The sequence below is a fragment of the Microcaecilia unicolor genome, chromosome 4 (genome assembly GCF_901765095.1).
Source record: "Microcaecilia unicolor chromosome 4, aMicUni1.1, whole genome shotgun sequence".
In the NCBI taxonomy this organism is placed as follows: Eukaryota; Metazoa; Chordata; class Amphibia; order Gymnophiona; family Siphonopidae; genus Microcaecilia; species Microcaecilia unicolor.
Window position 1 is genome coordinate 46,703,579 of NC_044034.1, and position 21,081 is coordinate 46,724,659.

The window sequence follows — 21,081 nt, forward strand, 5'->3', positions numbered from 1 at the left end:
TGCCAGCCATAGACCTAGCGGTAAAGAATTTGGGCAGAAAGGACCTACGCACGTCAGATGGCACTTGGCACACGTCCGTGGCGTTCATTCCAACTTAGCACGCATAGGAGCCTATGTGGCTTAGTAAAAAAGGGCCCTTAGTGTGCTTACTTTAATATAGTCATTGCCAAAAATGTAATTTTCCTTTATTGCTGTTAAATTGCCACAGTAGCTTACAGGGCCACAGCTGGACCTGCAGGTTAATTTTCAAAGAAGTTCCCCCTTAATATGTTGGCAAACACTGCAGCCACAAAAGTACTTGTGAACTTTGCACCTGTTTTACAGCATACACATGAAGATTTCAAAATGAAGTCCTATGTACTTTGCCTTTGCCCATCTTAACCCTGCTTTCAGGCCACATCTAAAAGTATGCCTCTTAAGAATGCACATGCATACCTCAGCCTGTCAAGAGGAGGGCAGTTTCACCTGCAGGGATTACCTGGCCAACTCCCTTTCAACATTGCTGTGCTAATGTGTATAGCATATAATTTGTGTGTGTGTGTGTGTGTTATATTATTGCTGGTGCTACTAACACAATACAAAGCTGTTAAGCATTTTTCAGTTGTTAAACCTGTTATTCATAGCCAAAGCATAGAAACAGCTGTTACTATATTCAATTATTTTTATTTATTCTTAAAGCAGATTCTCAGTTATCATTCCTTTTAAAAGTTGAGTACTAATGGCACCAGCTGTACCTAGAACAAGCTATCATGTAACTGTTAATATGTTTGTTTCTTTTCAGCAGAGTATAGTTTGGTGGTGACTTTGATTATTTTCAGAATTAAGATAATGTTTTAGAAATATCTAAGGGAACAACTAGTAGCAAGACATATTTTTAAAAAGCATGCAACTTCCTTTAAAAACTTAAATCTAAAGTAGTTATTTACAGTCAGGTCTCCCATAACTAATTTTTATTCTTCTTTTGCTTTACCGGTACAAGTGTATCCTTAGTGTCTCCAAACTCTTGATGTAAGCAAGCATGGAGTATTTTCACTGCCATTGACAAATGGGTGATGTTACATATAGATGAAACCATTTCTTCTGATGCAACACATCAGTTACAACATAATTTAAGCCTTGAGATGAAATGTTTACACACTGTAAAATCTTTACTGTCAAGTATCTCCCTACATAGTTAAGGAAAAAAAACTTTTGAACTGAGCTCTGTTTTTAAATCATATCTGCCATAGACTGTAAATTGTTGTCTGGTTGGTGCCTTTGCAAATCATGCCATTCAATTCTTGTAGCTGTAAAAAAAAACCATTTATATTAACTTTTATACCTCCACCTTGAGAACAAAACCTCACTATCACTGAGTGGCATGCCCTGGTAGCTCTCAGAAATCCTATTAGCCCAGAAGCTAAAGGGATCAGCTCCTATGAAGCTTGTTGGCGAGTGGGGGGCTCCCAAACTATCGGTAGCCCACTCCCAATACTCCATAGACATGAGTGTAACGAACTATGCAGAGTGCCTCAACTTCAAAAAAAAATGATGTAATTAGATGGCTGCTTTCATAGTGTATGTAAATATAAAATATTGTATAACTGTAAAATGCTAATTTATTTAAAATGGATATGACCAAATTTCATATTTTTGGAATGTACAGCAAATAAAGTTTACAGAATTTAAGTCATCTATTACTAACAGGCTTCTTTTGTTTTAGTATCTACTAATAAAAAAGGCCCGTTTCTGTCAGAAATGAAACGGGTGCTAGCAAGGTTTTCCTCGGAGTATATATTTGAGAGAGAGAGAGAGAGAGAGAGCGTGTGTGTGAGAGAGATGGAGTGTGTGTGTCAGAGAGAGAATGAGAGAGACAGTGTGTGTGTGTGACAGAGATAGAGTGTGATAGTGTGTCAGAGTGTATGTGAGAGTGAGTGTGTGCCCCCACCCCCCTCTCTCAGGAGCCCCCTCCCCCCCTTTATGGTCTGAGGACCCCCTTCCACCCCCACCTCTCTGGTCTCAGGACCCCCCTCACCCCCTCCCCTGCCCCCCTCCAGCCACCCATGTCCAGTGACCCTCCTCTCCCCCTGCAGCCACCCATGTCCAGCGACCCTGCAGCCACCCATGTCCAGCGACCCTCCTCTCTCCCCTGCAGCCACCTATGTCCAACAACCCTGCTCTCTCACCTGCCTCCTCCCCAGCCATCCAGGTTGTGTGGCAAATTCTTCGGGGCAGGCAGACAGGATCCCCGGGCCTGTCTGCCCGCTGCTGGCGCTGACCCTCCCCCACTGCCAGATCGCTGTTCAAAATGGCCGGCGAGACTTCCAATGGCGGACTTGCGAGACTTCTGCTTTAGTCTTGGAGGCCGCCCTTGTAAGTGTCGGTGGCCATTTTGAACAGCGATCTGACAGCGGGGGGAGGGTCAGCGCCAGCTCGTCCTGTTCTCTGGGTCTCCGTTTTGTAGTGCTCAAAGCTCTGACGGAGCGCGACAGCTGATCGGCGCGAGGCTGGGTTTTTTTTTTTTTTGCTGTATTTGATGCCAGATTTGCGTGTAGCAATGGGGGGAGGGGGATCACCTGTGACGTCAGCCTGGCTACGGAGCCTAGCTCAGCAACGCTGAAGGAGCCACAGACAAGACATTAGAACGTTGGTTGTGAGAATTATTATATAGGATAAGAGACCTCTTTGATAGAGAAGAAAATTGAAGTGGAACAGAAGCTGGTTTTCAGTATCATCTTTATGCTGATGACTCCCAGATCTACCTCTCCACACCAGAAATCTCAGCCGAAATCCAGGCCAAAGTATCAGCCTGTCTGTCTGACATTGCTGCCTGGATGTCTCAGCGCCATCAGCTACCACACTCCTCAGCGCCATCTGAAACTAAACATGACCAAGACTGAGCTTCTTATCTTTCCCCCTAAACCAACCTCTCCTCCTCCCCCATTCTCTATTTCTGTGGATAACACTCTCATCCTTCCTGTCTCATCAGCTCGTAACCTTGGGGTCATCTTCGACTCCTCCCTCTCCTTCTCTGCACATATTCAACAGACTGCTAAAACCTGTTGTTTCTTTCTCTATAATATCAGCAAAATTCGCCCTTTCCTTTCTGAGCACACTACCAGAACCCTCATCCACGCTCTTATCACGTCTCGCTTAGACTATTGCAACTTGCTTCTCACAGGTCTCCCACTTAGCCATCTCTCTCCTATTCAATCTGTTCAAAATTCTGCTGCATGACTAATATTCCGCCAGGGTCGTTATGCTCATATTAGCCCTCTCCTCAAGTCACTTCACTGGCTTCCTATCCGTTTCTGCATACAGTTCAAACTCCTCTTATTGACCTATAAGTGCATTCACTCTGCAGCTCCTCAGTACCTCTCCACTCTCGTCTCTCCCTATATTCCTCCCCGGAAACTCCGTTCACTGGGTAAAAATCTCTCTTATCTGCACCCTTCTCCTCCACTGCTAACTCCAGACTCCGTTCCTTGTATCTTGCTGCACCATATGCCTGGAATAGTTTTCCTGAGCCGGTATGTCAAGCTCCATCTCTGACCGTCTTCAAATCTAAGCTAAAAGCCCACCTTTTTGATGCTGCTTTTAATCCTTGTTCACTTGTTCAGAACCCTTATTTTATCATCCTCACTTTAATATTCCCTTATCTCTTGTTTGTCCTATTTATCTGTCCTAATTAGATTGTAAGCTCTGTCGAGCAGGGACTGTCTCTTCATGTTCAAGTGTACAGCGCTGCGTACGTCTAGTAGTGCTACAGAAATAAATAGTAGTAGCTTTTACGAAGAATATTATCACAAATAACTAATCCAGGAAGAGGCAATTTTGAAAGACAACTTCTACTTATTTATTAGGATTTATTAGTCACCTTTATGAAGAGATTCACCCAAGGTGGTTTTAAGAACCTAAAAGCCATACTGCATCAGACTAATGGCCCATCTAACCCAGTATCCTGCTTCCAGCAGTGGCCAATCCAGGTCACAAGTATCTGGCAAAAACCCATTAGTAGCAACATTCCATGCTACCAATCCCAGAGATGCAGTGGCTTCGCCATGTCTGCCTCAATAGCAGAGTATGGACACTTTCTCTCCAGGAATTTGTCCAAACCTTTTTTTAAACCCAGATAAGCTAATTGCCATTTCCATATCCTCTGGCAACAACTGCCAGAGCTTAACTATTCACTGAGTGAAAAAATATCTCCTCCTATTTGTTTTTAAATTATTTCCGTATAACTTCATTGAGTGTCCCCTAGTCTTTGTACTTTTTGAAAGAGTGAAAAATCAATTCGCTTCTACTCGACTTCTTTAAACTGCAGTTTGCTCACACCACCAGTACCTTCATTCAGTGAGTGTCTGGAATAGTGACCAAACTTTATTTTCCTTTGTGTATATCAGGAGAGTCTTAAATAGACTAAGCCCTCACAAACAGGGATCATCTCTTACATGCTTGTGTACAGTACACGTCTAGATGCACAACAGCCATTAGGAGTAGTTGTAAACTTAACTGCTGGGAACATTGAACATTTTGGACATAGTGCATTACTTTCAGGCATCTGGTTTAAGGCAGGAAGGCCTTGGCCCGAGAGCTCCTACGAACAGGGTGACTTCCCATATTTGAAAAAGCCTCAGCTTTGAAAGTTTATTGTATTATCGCAGAGGACAACAGCTAGAACTCTTTATGAAGCTGTTAGAAGCCATTGAACAAGGCACATGAAGACCAGATGTTGCTGCTTGGGCACGTATACTGCCACAGGCTTCTGGTGAAAATCCTGAGGGCCCAGGAGAGAGACTTTTCTTGGGAACAGGCAGTGTAGATACCTTCTACAGCTAGGATGAAGCAGGATGTTTGTGTGTAGGCATTCTTGAGATCCAGTGGGCAAGGAGAGGAGGATTGGGGGGGGGGGGGGGGGGGGGGGGGTAAAGCAAAACATTCTGCACTCTATGTTTGGCCTAGAAATAGGTCCACTGCTCCTGTCTACTTGGCATTCGCTTTTAGGAACCATGTGGTTTCTTCTCAAGAAAAGAAAATGATGGCAGATAAAGACTTGAGACCCATGGAGGTTTAATAAGACAGGAGCTGGTGAGACATCAAAAAGTTGAAGCCAGTTTCCCCCAGCAGCTGCCATCTTGGCACTGCTGCTGCATCCATGTTGTCATTGTTCATTGTCATGTTATCTCAGTTATAGTTAGAAATCATGCCAAATTGTACAGCATATACAGATGAACTATCTGTGATTGTTCCTGGCTGCTGGGAACAGAGAGTGTGTGCAGAGGCAGCCTTGCAGCACTGCTTGGAGGGGTTCACAACCGTGGGAGCTTCAGAAAATGGGGACTTTTCTGTGGACTTATTGTATTGTAAAGAGAGAAAATGAACCGGTTAGGGTGGTGGACTTTGGTCCTGGGGAACTGAGGAACTGAGTTCAATTCCCACTTCAGGCACAGGCAGCTCCTTGTGACTCTGGGCAAGTCACTTAACCCTCCATTGCCCCATGTAAGCCGCATTGAGCCTGCCATGAGTGGGAAAGCGCGGGGTACAAATGTAACAAAAAAAAAAAAAAAACAAATCCACTACACAGTTGTTTGGGAATAAAAATTCTACAGGCACAAAATTGCTGAAAGTGGTGAATACTAAGCCAGATCTGGAGTTTAACTCCCTGCAGCCCTGCTCTACCCGGACCAAGACAGTGTCTACTGTGGGCCAGACTTGGGCCTGCTAGGAGAGGACATCTGGAAGAAGTTTGAGCTGCTGCTGTCCCCCTCCCCTTCTTCCTATTCATTTCAAATTCTTCAGTCATTAACAGATTATTGTATTAATTCTAGAATTCCCATTATTTTGGGTGACTTCAACATTCAAATTGACAAGGCCACTGCCCCCTATACCCAAGATTGAATTACTCTTCTCTCTGACCTAGAGCTTACACAACATGTAACCAAACCAATCCATAATGCAGGACACATTCTTAATTTAGTCCTCTCACTCATCATTGCTACAACAGCCAGGGCTGGTCCTCGGGTCTCTGGTGCCCCCCCCCCCCCAATCTAGCATCTCCTTTCTCTCTTCTCCCTCCCTGCCCCCTTTTTCAGCCCAGTGCCTTAAAAGGTGAAGAACCAGTTGAAGAACTGCAGGCAGAGGGAGCACAAGATGCAAAGGAAATAGGAGCTGAAAGCGATGGAGTGCATCTTTGTGGGATTGCTGAACAAATAGAGGGTTTACAACCACTTAGCTTTTCATGCTTTCATGTTCACGAAATTAGTAGATAGGGTAGGGTAGGGACTGCCTAGGCTGGCCACGCCGCCCACACGCACAGGAGGAATGACTCGCGAACGGACTCAGCGGAGGGAAACCATTTGCGCTGCAGCCTTCTGCCTGCTCCACCACAGCGCTGAACACTGAGTCTGTCCGGTTCAGTCAGTGGTGTGCTGGTAAATGTTTAACAACAGGCTCTCCCCCCATCCACCTCTGCGCCCCCCCCAAAAAAATTGCAGAGCTGGCTATAGCCGGGGAGAGAGCCTGGGGGGGGGGGAGCAATGCATTACTCTCTCCAGAAAATTTTTTTTAATGCTCCCAGGTTCCAATCTAATTCATGTTTAATGTGGGATAAAATGCCATAAATAAGTAAATAAGTAAATAAATGTAAACTTTTAACATTGGAGCACCTGATTCTCAAAGTGGACATATTCCCAACACTATAATGAAAATAAAATGATTTTTTTTTCTACTTTTGTTGTCTGGTGACTTTGTTTTTCTGATCATGCTGGCCCAGTACCTGATTCTGCTGCTATCTGTCCTCTTAACTCCGATTCCAGGGCTTCCTTTCCATTTATTTCTTTACTTTCCTCCTTTCTTCTTCATTTCTTGCCTTACATCCGTAAGTAAAAGTTGGGTCTTCTGCAGACTTGACTGTCCAGTGAATCCAGCTTCTGCCTATTTTCTCCATCCATGTGCAGGTTTTCTCCCTTTTCCCTCATCTCATCTCCTTCCTCGTTCTTCCCTCCCCTCCATCCACGTCCAGAATTTCTCCCCTTCATCCATGTGCATCTCCTTCCTGTCTTCCCTTCCCTCCCCTCCATCCATGTCCAACAATTCTCCTCTCTCCCTGCCCTCCCCTCCATCCATGTCCAGCAACCCTCCTCTTTCCCCTGCCCTCCATCCACCCATGTCCAACAACCCTCCTCTTTCCCCTGCCCTCCCCTCTATCCACCCATGTCCAGCAACTCTACTCCCCCCTCCACCCACCTATGTCCAGCAACTCTCCTCTCCCTGCCCTCCCCTCCATCCAGGTCCAGCAACCCTCCTCTCTCCCCTGCCCTCCCCTCTATCCACCCATGTCCAGCAACCCTCCTTTCCCCTGCCCTCATGCAAATCCAGCAATTCTCTTCTCTCCCCTGCCCCCTCCATCCATCCATACCCAACGATTCTCCTGTCCCCTCCCCTGCCCTCCTCTCCCGCTCCCATCCATGTCCAGCAATTCTCCTTCACCCCCACCCCCTCCCATTTATGGCCACCTGCCCGCCCTCTTCTCCGACTCCCCCTCCCCAACATCCCCCTTTTTCTTCCTGCCACCATGCATGGTTTAAGTCTTTTTTTAATTTACCTCCGTCCCAGCGGCTGTGTCATTTCAAAGCCCTGCCCGTCTCTAGCCTTCCCTCCGTGACTTCGATCCCTCAAAGTCTCGCCCTCGAGGAAAACGGAAATGACATCAGAAGGCGGGACTCTGAGGGAACAAACTCACGAAGGGAGGGAAGGCTAGAGACTGCCAGGGCTTTGAAATGACGCGGCCGCTGGGACGGAGGTAAATAAAAGATTTAAACCCCCAAGGGCGGCGTGGTATGGCGGCACAGCGCCCTTGAAGGCAGGCGCCCCCCTGCGGTGCTTACCCCGCTTACTGGGTTTGACCGGCCCTGACAACAGCCTTATTCATTTGCCTACTCTTCTCTCTGACCTAGATCTTACACAGCATGTGACCAAGCCAACGCAGGACACATTCATGCTTTAGTCCTCTTTCATCATTACCACAACAGCCTTATTCATTTGCCTCAGTTCCACTGCCCTGGACTGACCATTCTCCTTTTAACACATTCTTCTTTGTCCTCACATCTACCCCTTGTCCACTATTTCTAAATAACATTTAAACAAGAGATTGGAGTAAATTAACTCCTTAATATATTCTTGCTACATCATGATTGTATCTAAATATGTTTCATCATTTCAATTACAGAACAAGTGCAAACCTGGAATGATTCGCTTCATAATACCTTTGAAATCCTTGCACCTCTAACATTGCACAGGTTAAATAAACACCATCAGCCTACAGAACCCTGGTACTCGTAGCAACTTCACTAGCAGAAATGTCAGCTTAAACAGGTAGAACGTATCTGGAGATGTCAATGCTCCCAACTCATTCTTACTATTTAGAAAGACACAGCACATTCTTAGCAGCAAAAAAATAACCCTAAAATAGCCAAGGCAGCAAACACAGAGTGATTCTTTACCAGACTTTAAAATCTCTGTCTCATCCCCCACCAGTCGTTCAAACCTTGCTCCCTACTGCTCAGGGCTTAGCAGATTTTCATGATAACGTTTCCACCTTAAGCACTACTGTCCCTCCAGCTCCTAGTGCAGATCTAGTTCAGCCTTTTTCTAATACCCTACTACCAACTAGTACATATACTACTTTTAGTGCCCCACCTGAATCCTAACTACATACTATTTTGCATGAATGAAACCCACAACAGCCCTTCATGATCCCATCCCTTAGCTTTTGGTTAAATGTTCTATCCAAGACCTTGGACCATTTACTTCCCAAATGTTTTCTTCCTCCCTGCTTCTGGAATAGTTCCAGATACTTGGAAACTGGCTATTTTAAAACCTAAGCTCAAAGGTCCTTCAAAACCAGTTTCAAATATAAAGTAACTATCACCCTATTGCCAATTTTACATTCCTTTAAAAGATCACAGAGACTATAATATATTCTCAAGTTTAAGATTTCTTGATTAAAACAAACACACTTCCTAATCAAACTGGATTCAGGCAGCATGGGGCCTGCTCTATTTGGCATTACTAAATATATTCATCACAGTATAGACCAAAATGGTTCAGTTATACTTTTGTCATTTGACTTATTATCAGCTTTTGGCTTGGTCAACCATGCTCTACTTCTGGACAGACTACAAATAGGTATGCGAGACTTAGCACTTACTTGGTTTACTTCTAATCTTTCTGATCAATCATATCAGGTTCATTTCCAAAATACATCTGCACAATTTTCCGTAACTTCTGGAGTCCCGCAACGATTGATTTTATCTCCCATACTACTTAACATTTTTCCAAGTCTTTATGCTTCACAGTTTGTTTACACAGATGACATTCAATTACTATACACTATAGATTTTAAAGATGCACCTATGATTCAGGAAATAAATTGTCACCTAAAGCAAATCTCTGACTGGTTGCATCAAAATAAACTGATTTTCAACCCAAATAAATAGTGTTCTCTTCTCAAATTGTCCTAATGTTTGTTTTATCACAGCCCATCTGCGTTAGTGCATCCACTGTTCCTCAGTTACCAAATCTTAGGTGTCATCATAGATGAATCCCTTTCCTTCTGACAGCAAATCAGTAATGTAATTAAACGTTGCTTCTATAGACTGACAAATATGCTCCATTCGTTCTTTCATTGATCCACCAGCGGTAAATATACTCATTAAACTCCTTGGCCATACGTGGTTATTGTAAATGATTATACCTAGGACTCAAAACAACCGACATCTGCCGCCTACAAACACTACTATCAAACTTATCAATGGGAAAAAGAAATTTGACCATGTTTCTCCACTTCTGAAAGCAGCCCATTGACTTCCTTTATCCCAGTGTATCATCTACAATTTTAAGTCTTTAAAGTTAACCTTTCTGGTGAACCACACTTCCTCTCTCTCATGCTAATCCCCTATGCCAATTCAAGAACACTGCTCATCATCCCGTTAATCCACTAATATACCAGGAAGGCAATATTCAGTCCAAGATCCTGATCACTGGAACAAACTACCTCAATCCCTTCAACATCCATCATCTCTACAAAATTTCAAAATGGATCTTAAAATGTTTCTTCTCCTACGCTTATTCTTAACATCCCTTTTGCAGTCCACAGAGGTGAGCATATCATACTTGACAGACTAGACAACTCCCCACCCCTTACTATCTCTCTCTCTTCTATCCTATTGAAATTGTAGTTCTTCCCTGCCCTCTCTCCTCCATGCTTCACTACTTCTCTCTCTGTTCTGTAACTTTTTAGATTGTTAGCTGCCTGGACATGCTTTTGATGGATGGGATAATAAATTCTGAATAAACTTGACTAGGTGTCCGAGCTGCTGCTATAGCCCCAGGCTACTATTTTCAGGTAGAAATATCTTTGTCATCATAAACAAAAATAAAGGCTTATAGCGCAGCACTGAAATGTACAATACAGCACTGCAAACAACAAAGCAAGCTCTTGAGCAACGTCAACAATATTTTGACTATAACCCTCCCCTCCCAACAGAAAGAATGCAAAACAATATAAAACTCAAGTTTGCTATTGTTTTGACTGGCAGTAAGTTCCACCCACAGCCCCGATAATAGGCCAGATAGGCTCATGCCGTCTTCTGTCATTAAACCTCCTTGTAGAAACCTTATAATATTTATCCAAAATCCCATGAAGAGGGCAGACATGAATCTATGAAGGCAATAGTACTTTCCACTGATACCTTAAAAATAACAATTGACTACTGAAGGGTGGACTCCAATAAAATTTCAGCATTCTGCATCAGAACATGCTACCATATTATCTAGAATCACTTACCAGCAAAATTAAGGCAAGGCAACTAAGTACCTAAAAGATATAACAAACAACAAATATACAGGCTGCTTTATGGTGGATAGTCAATTATTTTTTTTTATTATAAATACATTTTAGTAAAACGGTTGTGTATACAAACTATTTTAACTTTAAAATAGTGCTCACAGTAGAAAATAGAGCACAATACATTTTAACAAACAGTATCACTTTAGTAGATAGCTATAGTTTTATAGTAAAGTTGTGCTTCCACCACTATAAAATGTAGTTTTTATTTTATCTTTTTGCAAAAATACCAGCTCTACTGCTCCCAGGCTGGCACACTAGAAGGGGTATGGGTAGCCATATTTCAATGAAAAACATTAAGAATCGTAAAACTGAAGAGTAAATAAAATTGCTTCATACATTCAAAAATTATATTTCTTCAGTCTTTACAGCACAAACAAAACAAGGTTAGTGAAGGCCAACATTTCTATACTTTATCTGAACTATTTTGCCACCTTTTAAAATATTTACAAATTTTTTTAACACAGATTTTTTTTCGTTAAATCTTTTTTATACACTTGTACATTCATTTCCCAAAACAAATAAGGCTGTTGATCGCATCTTGTCAATCAAATAGCCAGCAGTTTGGCACGGCTTACAGTAATTTTATTTTATGTTCAACTTTATTTCAAGTCAGTTAACTTTCCTAAAACAGTTACCATAGTTATTCGAAAGCCTAGGTTGCAATTCTTTAAGTATGTAATCATGGTTATTAGAAAACTGCAACAAACAAAATGTAAACAATTCTACAAAATCGAGGAGAAATTATATCTTACCTGAATTTTCTTTCCTTTAGTCCTACCAGACCAACTGAGAACACGTGGGTTGTACCCATCAGCCAGCAGATGTGGAGACAAATTCTATTATGCTGGGCTCTAGCATATGGGGGGGGAATAGGGCTTGATATACTGCCTTTCTGTGGTTTTTGCAACTACATTCAAAGCAGTTTACATAGCACATACAGGTACTTATTTGTACGTGGGGCAATGGAGGGTTAAGTGACTTGCCCAGAGCTGCAGTGGGAATTGAACCCAGTTCCCCAGGATCAAGATCCGCTACACTAACTACTAGGCTACTCCTCCCCTCGTCCGTAAAGGCACCATACAACCTTGACTGTAAGCAATGGTGTTCATGTTCTTCTGTTCAACTGTGTTAAAAGTAGTGGATGGATACTAAACAAGGCACTTTCTGCTTTACTGACACGGCTCCCCAACTGGGACAGAAGCTGTCTCAGAAACCAGATAGGTTAAAGGTATTGCAAGCTAGAAGCATTTTGTTCTTCTATTTCAGGAATATTGTTCTATTTCTTATTTTCACAGCTCGGCATTAATATTCAGCTAGTGAGGGTTTTTGGACTGGTCTGGTAAGACAATTTCTCCTTCCTTAGTGCCCTTACCAGACCAGTCCAGAACCTGTATATCACCCTGCCTGAAATCCCAGTAGATGAGAGCAAGCAGATCTCAAAACAGATCTTATCTAAAAAAAATTGGGGGGGGGGGGGGGGGGACACTCCATGATTTAGTGCTGAACATCCTCCCCCAGCTTTGTAAACTCTGAGATGGAATAAAGGTGCCTTCTTTAAAAAAAAACCAACAAAAAAAGAAAGAGTATTCCTGAGCTGGATGCTAAGGCTATAGAAACCTATCCATAGGATTTTCAGATCTCCCACCGAGTGGCTGATTCAAGCAAACTGCGAAAACAAAGCTAAATTTGACAGCGAAAGAAAAAATGATGGTATGGGCCCCACCAGAGTCAAATACACAGACAAAAAGACAATGGAACATGTACTAGCCAATATTAAATAAACCTGTTGGCCATACTGCTGGATTATTTATAATATTTAATGAGATTAAAATGGCCATACTTCCCACAAACTGCAGCCATGGGTGTCACTAAAGTCTTTTTTTTCTTTGTTCCTGCAGTTAAAAGTTCAAGTACTAGTTTTGCACATGATTTGTAAATGAACATAGGAGCCCATGAATGCAAGAAAAGCAAAGTTACTCACCTGTAGCAGGTGTTTTGAGGACAGCAGGCCAAGTATTCTCACAGCTGGGTGATGTCATCCAACAGACTCCGGTGCAGACGCTGACTAGCAAGATGAATGTAGAAATTTCTAGCAGTATCCCATCGTACATGCGCTGGTCCCTTCCTGCCTGACATGCAAGTGCAGGTCCCTCAGTCACGTGAAATAGCTAAAGAATACAACTCCAAGTGGAGGTGGGATGATATGTGAAAATACTTGGCCTGCTGTCCTTGGAGAACACCTGCTACAGTTAACTTTTCTTTCTCCAAGGACAAACAGGCCTGTTGTATTTTCACAGCTGGGAATCCCTAGATACCAGGCTCACCAAAAACAACAACACTAGGATAACAGGGACTTGAAACATCAAGGCCTCAAAGTCAATTAACCTGAAAATATTTATATATACTAGTTGCAAAGGTGCAGCCTGGAACCGAAAAAAATCGAGCCTAGTGGGGTGGAGTTGGAATCTAGCCACTGAACAAATTCTGCAGGACTGTCTAACCAAACTGGCTGTCACGCTGGGTATCATGCTCATAGCAGTAATGAGTTGTATGGACAGAAGACCATGTCGCAGCTTTGCAAATCTCCTCTATGGAGTCTGACCAAGTGGGCTACCAATGCAGTCATGATTCTAACATTTTGAGCCTTGACATGACCCTCTAGAGTCAGCCCAGACTGGGCATAAGTGAAGGAGATACTATCAGCTAGCCAATTAGAAATCATGTTTGCCAGTGGCTACCCCCATCCAGTTTGGGTCAAAAGAAACAAAAACTGGGTGGACTGTCTATGGGCTTTAGTCCACTCCCGATAGAAGGATAAGGCTTGCTTGCAATCTAAGTATGTATTAGTACACTTTCACCAGGATAGGCATGTGATTTTGGGAAACCTGTTGGTAGAACAATTAAGATGGAATTCTGACACTACCTTAGGAAGGCACTTAGGGTGTGTGCAGAGAACTACTCTATTACAGTGAAACTTAGTGTAAGGTGGATTAGCTACTAGGGCTTGAAGCTCACTGATTCTACGAGCTGAAGTGACCGCCAACAAAAATATAATGTTCTAAGTCAAATGCCTCAGATGACATGAATGAAGTGGCTCAAAAGGAGCTTTCATCAGCTAGATAAGACAATGTTGAGATCCCATAACACAGTTGGAGGTTTGACAGGGTGATTTGTCAATAACAAACTCGTATCTGACTTTCCCTGGTAGGGGGGGCCAGAGCCCGAAGTGCGGGGGCCGTTGTTCGCCCCCCCATAGGCTTCCATTGGTGGCACGGGGGGGGGGGGGGTTGGTGGCGGTAGCGGGGGCCAGGGCCAAATGTACGGGGGCCAGGCACCCGTTGGCCCCATTACAGATACGCCCCTGCTCTGATGAAGCGAGGCTGTACAGAGATAAGAACTAAATATATGGAGATTAACCCTTACAGAGTTGGTTTACAAACCAGACAGAGAGATGCAGGAGGTATTCAAGCAGTTTTTGTGTAGGGCTAGTAGAGGAGTGGCCTAATGGTTAGTGCAATGGGTTGCAGAACTGGGGAACTGGGTTTAGAGTTCCTGATGCTACCTAATGGTCGTCAGTGGGTTAGGGAACTGGGTTCCATTCAGTCTGCAGCTCCGTGTGACCCTGGGCAAGTCACTTAGCCCTCCACTGCCACAGGTACAATATATAGTACTTAGATTGTGAGCCCATTAGGGGTACAGAAAATTGTACTTGTTAACTGCTGTATGTCTATGTGAAAGGCTTCAGTATCATATCAAATATGCTAAATAAAAGGTTCAAAGGTCTTACCCTCATAACAGATGGCAAACCTCCTCCACTTAAACGTGTAACACCTCATAGAGGAGTCTTTCCTGGAAGCCAGCAAGAGGCACCCTCCATCATATTTAAGGATTTGAACTCTATGCTCTCAACATCCAAGCCGTGATGGCCAGGGATTGGAGGCTGGGATACAGAAGGGATCCCTTATTCTGCATGATGAGGGTCGGAAAACATGCCAATCTCAACATATCTTTGGATGACAACTCCAGAAGAAGAGGAAACCAGATCTGTCTTGGCTAGTAAAGGGCGATTAGGATCATAGTTCCACGGTCTTGCTTGAGTTTTAGCAAAGTCTTCTTTATGAGAGGTATAAAGGAGGATAAGCATACAGAAGACCCTCCCCCCAAATGTAGGAGAAAGGCATCCAAAGCTAGTTTGCCATGCAATCAGAGCCTGGAACAGAATGGGGGCACTTTGTTGTTGAGATGAGTTGCACTCGTGCAGTTGCAAAACCCTGCTCAGTCTGTCACCCAGGCAGCACTGCCACATCCCCACTGCCTCCTAACACAAGGGGTAGGATCCCGTATTCCCCTTCTTGTTCACGAAGAACATTCCAACCTGGTTGTCTGTTTGAAAGAGAATTTGGTTCTGTAGCCAATCTCTGAAAGCCTTTAGAGCATTCCAAATGGCCCTGAGCTTGAGGAAGTTGATGTTGTGTTTCCTGAGCAGACCAAGTCCCTTGAGTGTGAAGCCTATCCACATAAGCTCTCCATCCCAGGTTGGATGCATCCATTAACACCTTCTGATGAGGTGAAATTTGGAACGGGAGTCCCACAGTCAAATTCGTCCAACTGTCCACCAAAGAAGGTCATGAGTCAACTCTAGAGGAATCTGGATTACATCCGCTAGATTCCCAGCCACTTGAGACCACTGGGAAGCTTGGGTCCACAGGGCCTCTCTCAAATTGCGACGTGTCAAAGGAGCGATATTTATTTTATTATTTGTTACAGTTGTATCCCACATTTTCCCACCTATTTGTAGGCTCAATGTGGCTTACATAGTACCGGAGAGGTGTTTGCAGACTCCAGTAGTCCATCAATCTCAACATGTGCTGAGCTGAGACCTGCTTACTGTTTTGGACTTGTGAGGTGAGTGTCGTCAAGGTATCTGCTCTTGCTTGTGGAAGAGAAGCCAGAGCAGGTAATGTATCCGTCAGGGCTCCTATATACTCCAAACGCTGAACCGAGAGAAGGTGGCACTTGAGGTTGTTTATGACAAATATTAGTAACTCCAACACCAGAATAGGCGCATTGACTATCACTCCCTCCTGCAATGTGCTCTTGACCAGCCAATCATCCAGATAGAGAAACTCATATACTCCTAGTCTGTGCAAATAAGTGACAACTAATACTAAACACTTGATGAATACCTTGGGAGCTGATGCAAGGCCAAATGGCAGCACACAATACTGGTGTTTCCCTATTCGTAAACGGAGATACTTTTGTGACTGGGAAGTTAATGGTACATGGGTTTAGGCATCCTTTAAATCCAGAGAGAATAGCCCTAGAATCCTTTCTCTTTTTCCCCTGGTGGCACAGGTTCAATTGCATTGGCCTGTAGAAGGGTGGAGATGTCCTCTACAAATACCTGCTTGTGCTGAGAGCTCATGAATGATCTCTCCGTAGGTAATTTGGTGGTCTTTGATGCCAATGCAGGGCATAACTGAAATGAACTATATGAAGAACCCATCGACTGGAGGTTACAAGTGTCCACCTGTGCTGGAAAAAATTCAGCCTCCCTCCTACTGGTAGGCCATCCGGGATGATTACTATGATGGCATGCTATGCTCTCCTGGAGCCAGTCAAAAGCTCGTCCCATGCTTCAACTGGTGAGCCAGCTGGAACATCAGGTCCAAACTGGCAAGGCCAAGCACTCTGGGCCCCGGGGTTCTGGGCACAGCAAGAAGGCAGAGTAAACCTACACCTTTGAGGCCCACTAGAAAATCTCCTAGACGATGAGGCTGCAGCTGGAGGTTGCTGAGACAGGATCTGGATGGTATCAGTATGTTTATTTATGAGGTCAGTGATTTTCTCCACTTTCTCCCTAGAAAGATTTTCTCCTTGGCAATATACGTCCACCAACCTCTCCTGAACCGCTGGTTCTAGGTCAGAGATATGTAGCCATGAAAGTCTGAGCATCCCCACACCCATGGCAGAGAGTCTGAACGTAATATCAAAATAATTGGAAGCATCCCTGGCCAAACACTTCCTGCACTCCAGCGTCTTACTGGCCAACTAGTGAATCTCTGCGGCCTGCTCCTGTGGGAGACAATCCGCAATATTAAGTGTATCAAAATTGCAAGCAAAAGTTTGTGCATTGCGGGCAACAAGCATCAAGGCCTGAAAAAAAGGTCTTCCTCCCAAATGAGTCTCATGTCTGAGACACTCTACCTGGGGGAGCCGAGGCATGAGTCCTGGAGCTCCTAGCTCATTTGAGGGCAGATTCGACAACCAGAGAGTGGTGAGGCAATTGTGCCCTCTCAAATCCAGGAACCTTCTGGATACAATACTGCATATCCAACTTCTTAGGCGTGACCTTCACTGAGAGGGGAGATTCCCAGTTCTTCATCAGTGCATCTTTAAGATAGGGTGCAATGGTACTGTGACCCCTTCCTTAGGAGGTGACATAGTCCAGAACAGATAACATCTCTGCCCTCCTCCATCAACTTAAATATTGAGGTGGATGTGAAGCATCTGTTCATGCTTTCTAAAAATACTAGGACTAGGGGGCATGCGATGAAACTACAGTGTAGTACATTTAAAACAAATCGGAGAAAATTTTTCTTCACCCAACGCATAATTAAACTCTGGAATTCGTTGCCGTAGAACGTAGTGAAGGCGGTTAGCTTAGCAGAGTTTAAAAAGGGGCTAGACGGTTTCCTAAAGGTCAAGTCCATAAACCACTACTAAATGGACTTGGGAAAAATCCACAATTCCAGGAAAAACATGTATAGAATGTTTGTACGTTTGGGAAGCTCACCAGGTGCCCTTGGCCTGGATTGGCCACTGTCGTGGACAGGATGCTGGGCTCGATGGACCTTTGGTCTTTTCCCAGTGTGGCATTACTTATGTACTTCTGTACTTAAATGGGATGGCCGAAGCCATCTTCTTGACAAAACCAGTGAAAGAGACCCTCAGGTGGAGATTTAGATATCTCTTGAGCTGAGGAGAGATCAGAAAGTACTCCATAAGACTCCTCCTCCAAGAAGTAATAAGGGTCCTCTGAGTCCCATAAGCGGTCCCAGTCAAACTCCTCATTGTACTCAGACTGGTCTAAGCGAGTCTGTGCCTGCCCCAGCTCAGTGAAACCACATCCATGCCCTGAAGAATGCTGAGGTATAGCCCTACCCTCAGACTCTGGAGAAGCTTCCTCCCCCAACGTCAAGAACGGTACAGCATTAATCAATGTCAACATTTTTGGAGACACCAGCACTGAGGATTTCTCCAAAGACATGGATGGAGCCTCAGGAAGAATCTGGGGCTGATCTGCAGTTGGCACAAACACACTCGATGCCTGAGCAGATTGCAACTGCAGTATCTGTGCCAGCTCTTCCCAGAAATGGGAACTTGGCTGCTTGGAGACTTGTGCACTGGCACCTCTACCAACGAGGGGGAATGCTTCTCCCAGTGCATACGCTTCTCGGGTACCGGAAATGTCAATGCCCCAGAGCTCCTGGCACCGTGCATCGAAGAGGACCAACGCTTATGGTTCTTGGGCTTCCCCTGATGCTCAGCATATTGGTCCTTCAGTGCCATGGAGGAAGTCAAACCCAATGCGCCCTCTGTGTCCGATCAGATGCTAACACTGGGCACAACTTTTGAAGCCACTGGGGATCTTACTGGACATCAAGAAAAGAATAGTGACCAAATTAAACGTCTCAATTGTAAGCTGTAGAAAAAGGGGCAGATTTCAAACTGAGGTCTGTGCTCCAGCCTAAGCAGGCCTAGCAACTCACAAAAAAGAAAGGAAATTTGAAGAACCAGAAGTACTAAAAAAAAAATAAAGGGTAAAAGAAAAAAAATAAAGAGGCAGGATATAATTGCTAAAGGGACAAAAATACTGCACAGGAAGGCACTGTTAACGCAGAGAAAAAAATGCACTGAGAGGAGAACATGATGTGTCCTCCCTGCTTCACGGAAAAATGAAGACTGATGGACCCACGCATGCTAGGTAGAACACTGCTAGAAATGTCTACATTCATCTTGTTAGTTAGTGTACGCACCGTGCTCCATCGGATGACGTCACCCAGCTGTGAGAATACAACTGGCCTGCTTGTCCTTGGAAAATGCTGGCTGCACTACAACATAAGCTAATGGGAATACAGTCAGCAAGCAACCCAAATATTACCTCATTAGGACAGGTAGCAATACTACTCGAGATCAGTGCTTTGGCCTGCATGCCTCCCCAGATGTTGCATCCACCAATAACAGAGATGCATAAGAACTTGAGATCCGCTGTTACAGTCCAAGTGCCCACCAGGGCATGCATTCTTACAGAAAGAACCCAAGCTCCCTCAGGACTGGTTGTAGTGAAGCCACTGTTTCAGGACAAATCCCTTTAGGGAGCTAATTTGCTATCACAATGCCACAGTCTTCAGGGAACACATGAATAAAAAGCCTTAGCTTCAGCTTAAGTGCACCTTCAGAAGTATCAACATCAACAGAAAGTCTTATTCAAGAGCCATCCTAACCAGTCCAATATACAGCATAAGTGCCCTTCTGATGTAATTTCCTTGGCAAGAATGGTGGTTGATTGCCTGAGCCCTCTCAGGGTCTGCTGTACCAACAGGCTTCCCTCTCACTTTACACATATGCAAATCCTTAGCTGGCGCCAAAATTGTACAAAAATACCTTTTAAGATTGGAGATAAATTCCACCGATGAAGGAATGAAAGGGGGGAGGGGAACTCACTCAGAATTATTCCCGCAGCTCTATTTCAAAAATGTCTGAAATTCAATTAAAATCAAACCCTGCCAACTGGGTTAAGTTCTCTGGCCAACCAAGGAGCCTCCATGACACAACAATGCAGAAGCTGCATGGTTATCCCATCACCATCTGCTGGAGACAGAGAAATATTGAATATCTTAGACTGTACCGTGCCTTTCTGGGGTACAGCCCAGATTTCTAGAGTCTGTCTCTACATCGGCTGGCTGACAGACAATCCACACATTCTGGACTGATCCAAAATGAATCTTCCTGGGCGTACAATCCAATAAGTTTCTTTTCATCATCTTCATATTAATAAACTTTGTGACTTCTTTTAAAGTGCTTACTCTGGGTAAAATAAGGATGTTCTTACCTGAGTGCATTCTTGTTTTAACATGTAATTATCTGTAATTTTTTTGACCTTGAAACATTAATCTAACCCTTAAAAATAGAGAACTGGTGCATCACACTTCTGACCGTTACTCCCAAAACTAAAATTAAAACTGTTTTAAGACTCACAAATCTTTTTAATAGAATATGATTGTGAAGAGAGTTATAAAAAGATGATAAAAATTATGAGAGCAACTTTCATACTGCCCTCATTGGCAATTCCAAAGGTACATTTTACCTGTGGATTCTGAATCTATTTAAGATGAAAAGTTTGCATTTGTACTTTCACATTTAAAGCTGCCCAAGTAAAACGTACTGCTAAACATTCAGCACTTATTTATTCTGGGGGTACTTTTTTGTGGCAAAATAATGCATGTAGGAAATATTAAACTATACACATTGTTGCAATCAGGGGCGTATCTGAACTTCAACGGTAGGGGGGCCAGAGCCAAGGTGAAGGGGCACATTTTAGCCCCCCCTACCCCCCCCCCCCCCCGCTGAAGACGACGACACCACCACCACCACCACCTGCCTGCCCGCCGCCAACACCACCACCACCTCCAACTACTTTAAACCCCCCCTCTCGCCGAACACAACACCACCACCCGCCCGCCGCCACAACACCACCACCACCTCCAACTACTTTAAACCCCCCCCCTCTCGCCGAAGACGACACCACCACCTGGCTCCAAGTACTTTGAACCCCCACCTCCCACATTCACTCCGCCGTCGCGCCTCACCTCCCTTTGCTGGCGGGGGACCCAACCCCCGCCAGCCGAAGTCTCCTTCCTTCCTTCGTTTGGGTTTGGTTTCTGACATCCTGCACGCACGTACAACGTGCAGGACGTCAGAAACCAAACCCAAACAAATGAAGGAAGGAAGGAGACTTCGGCTGGCAGGGGTTGGGGTCCCCCGCCAGCAAAGGGAGGTGAGGCGCGACGGCGGAGTGACGACGGGAGGAGGGGGGTTGAGAGGGTCGTCGGTAGGGGGTCCAGGGGCAAATCTACGGGGGCCAGGCCCCCGTGGCCCCATAGCAGATACGCCCCTGGTTGCAATCCCCA

General features: G+C 44.4%; 1 long non-coding RNA gene across 1 annotated transcript; it reads right to left on the minus strand.

Annotated features, from left to right (window-relative positions):
* Window positions 1-4: 4 nt before the first annotated feature.
* On the minus strand, window positions 5-15,130 carry LOC115468478. Its single transcript, XR_003941879.1, has 3 exons — window positions 15,119-15,130; window positions 8,066-8,071; window positions 5-773 (listed from the first exon to the last, which is right to left on the minus strand). It is a non-coding gene; the product is annotated as an uncharacterized LOC115468478 (long non-coding RNA).
* Between the last annotated feature and the right edge of the window lie 5,951 nt (window positions 15,131-21,081).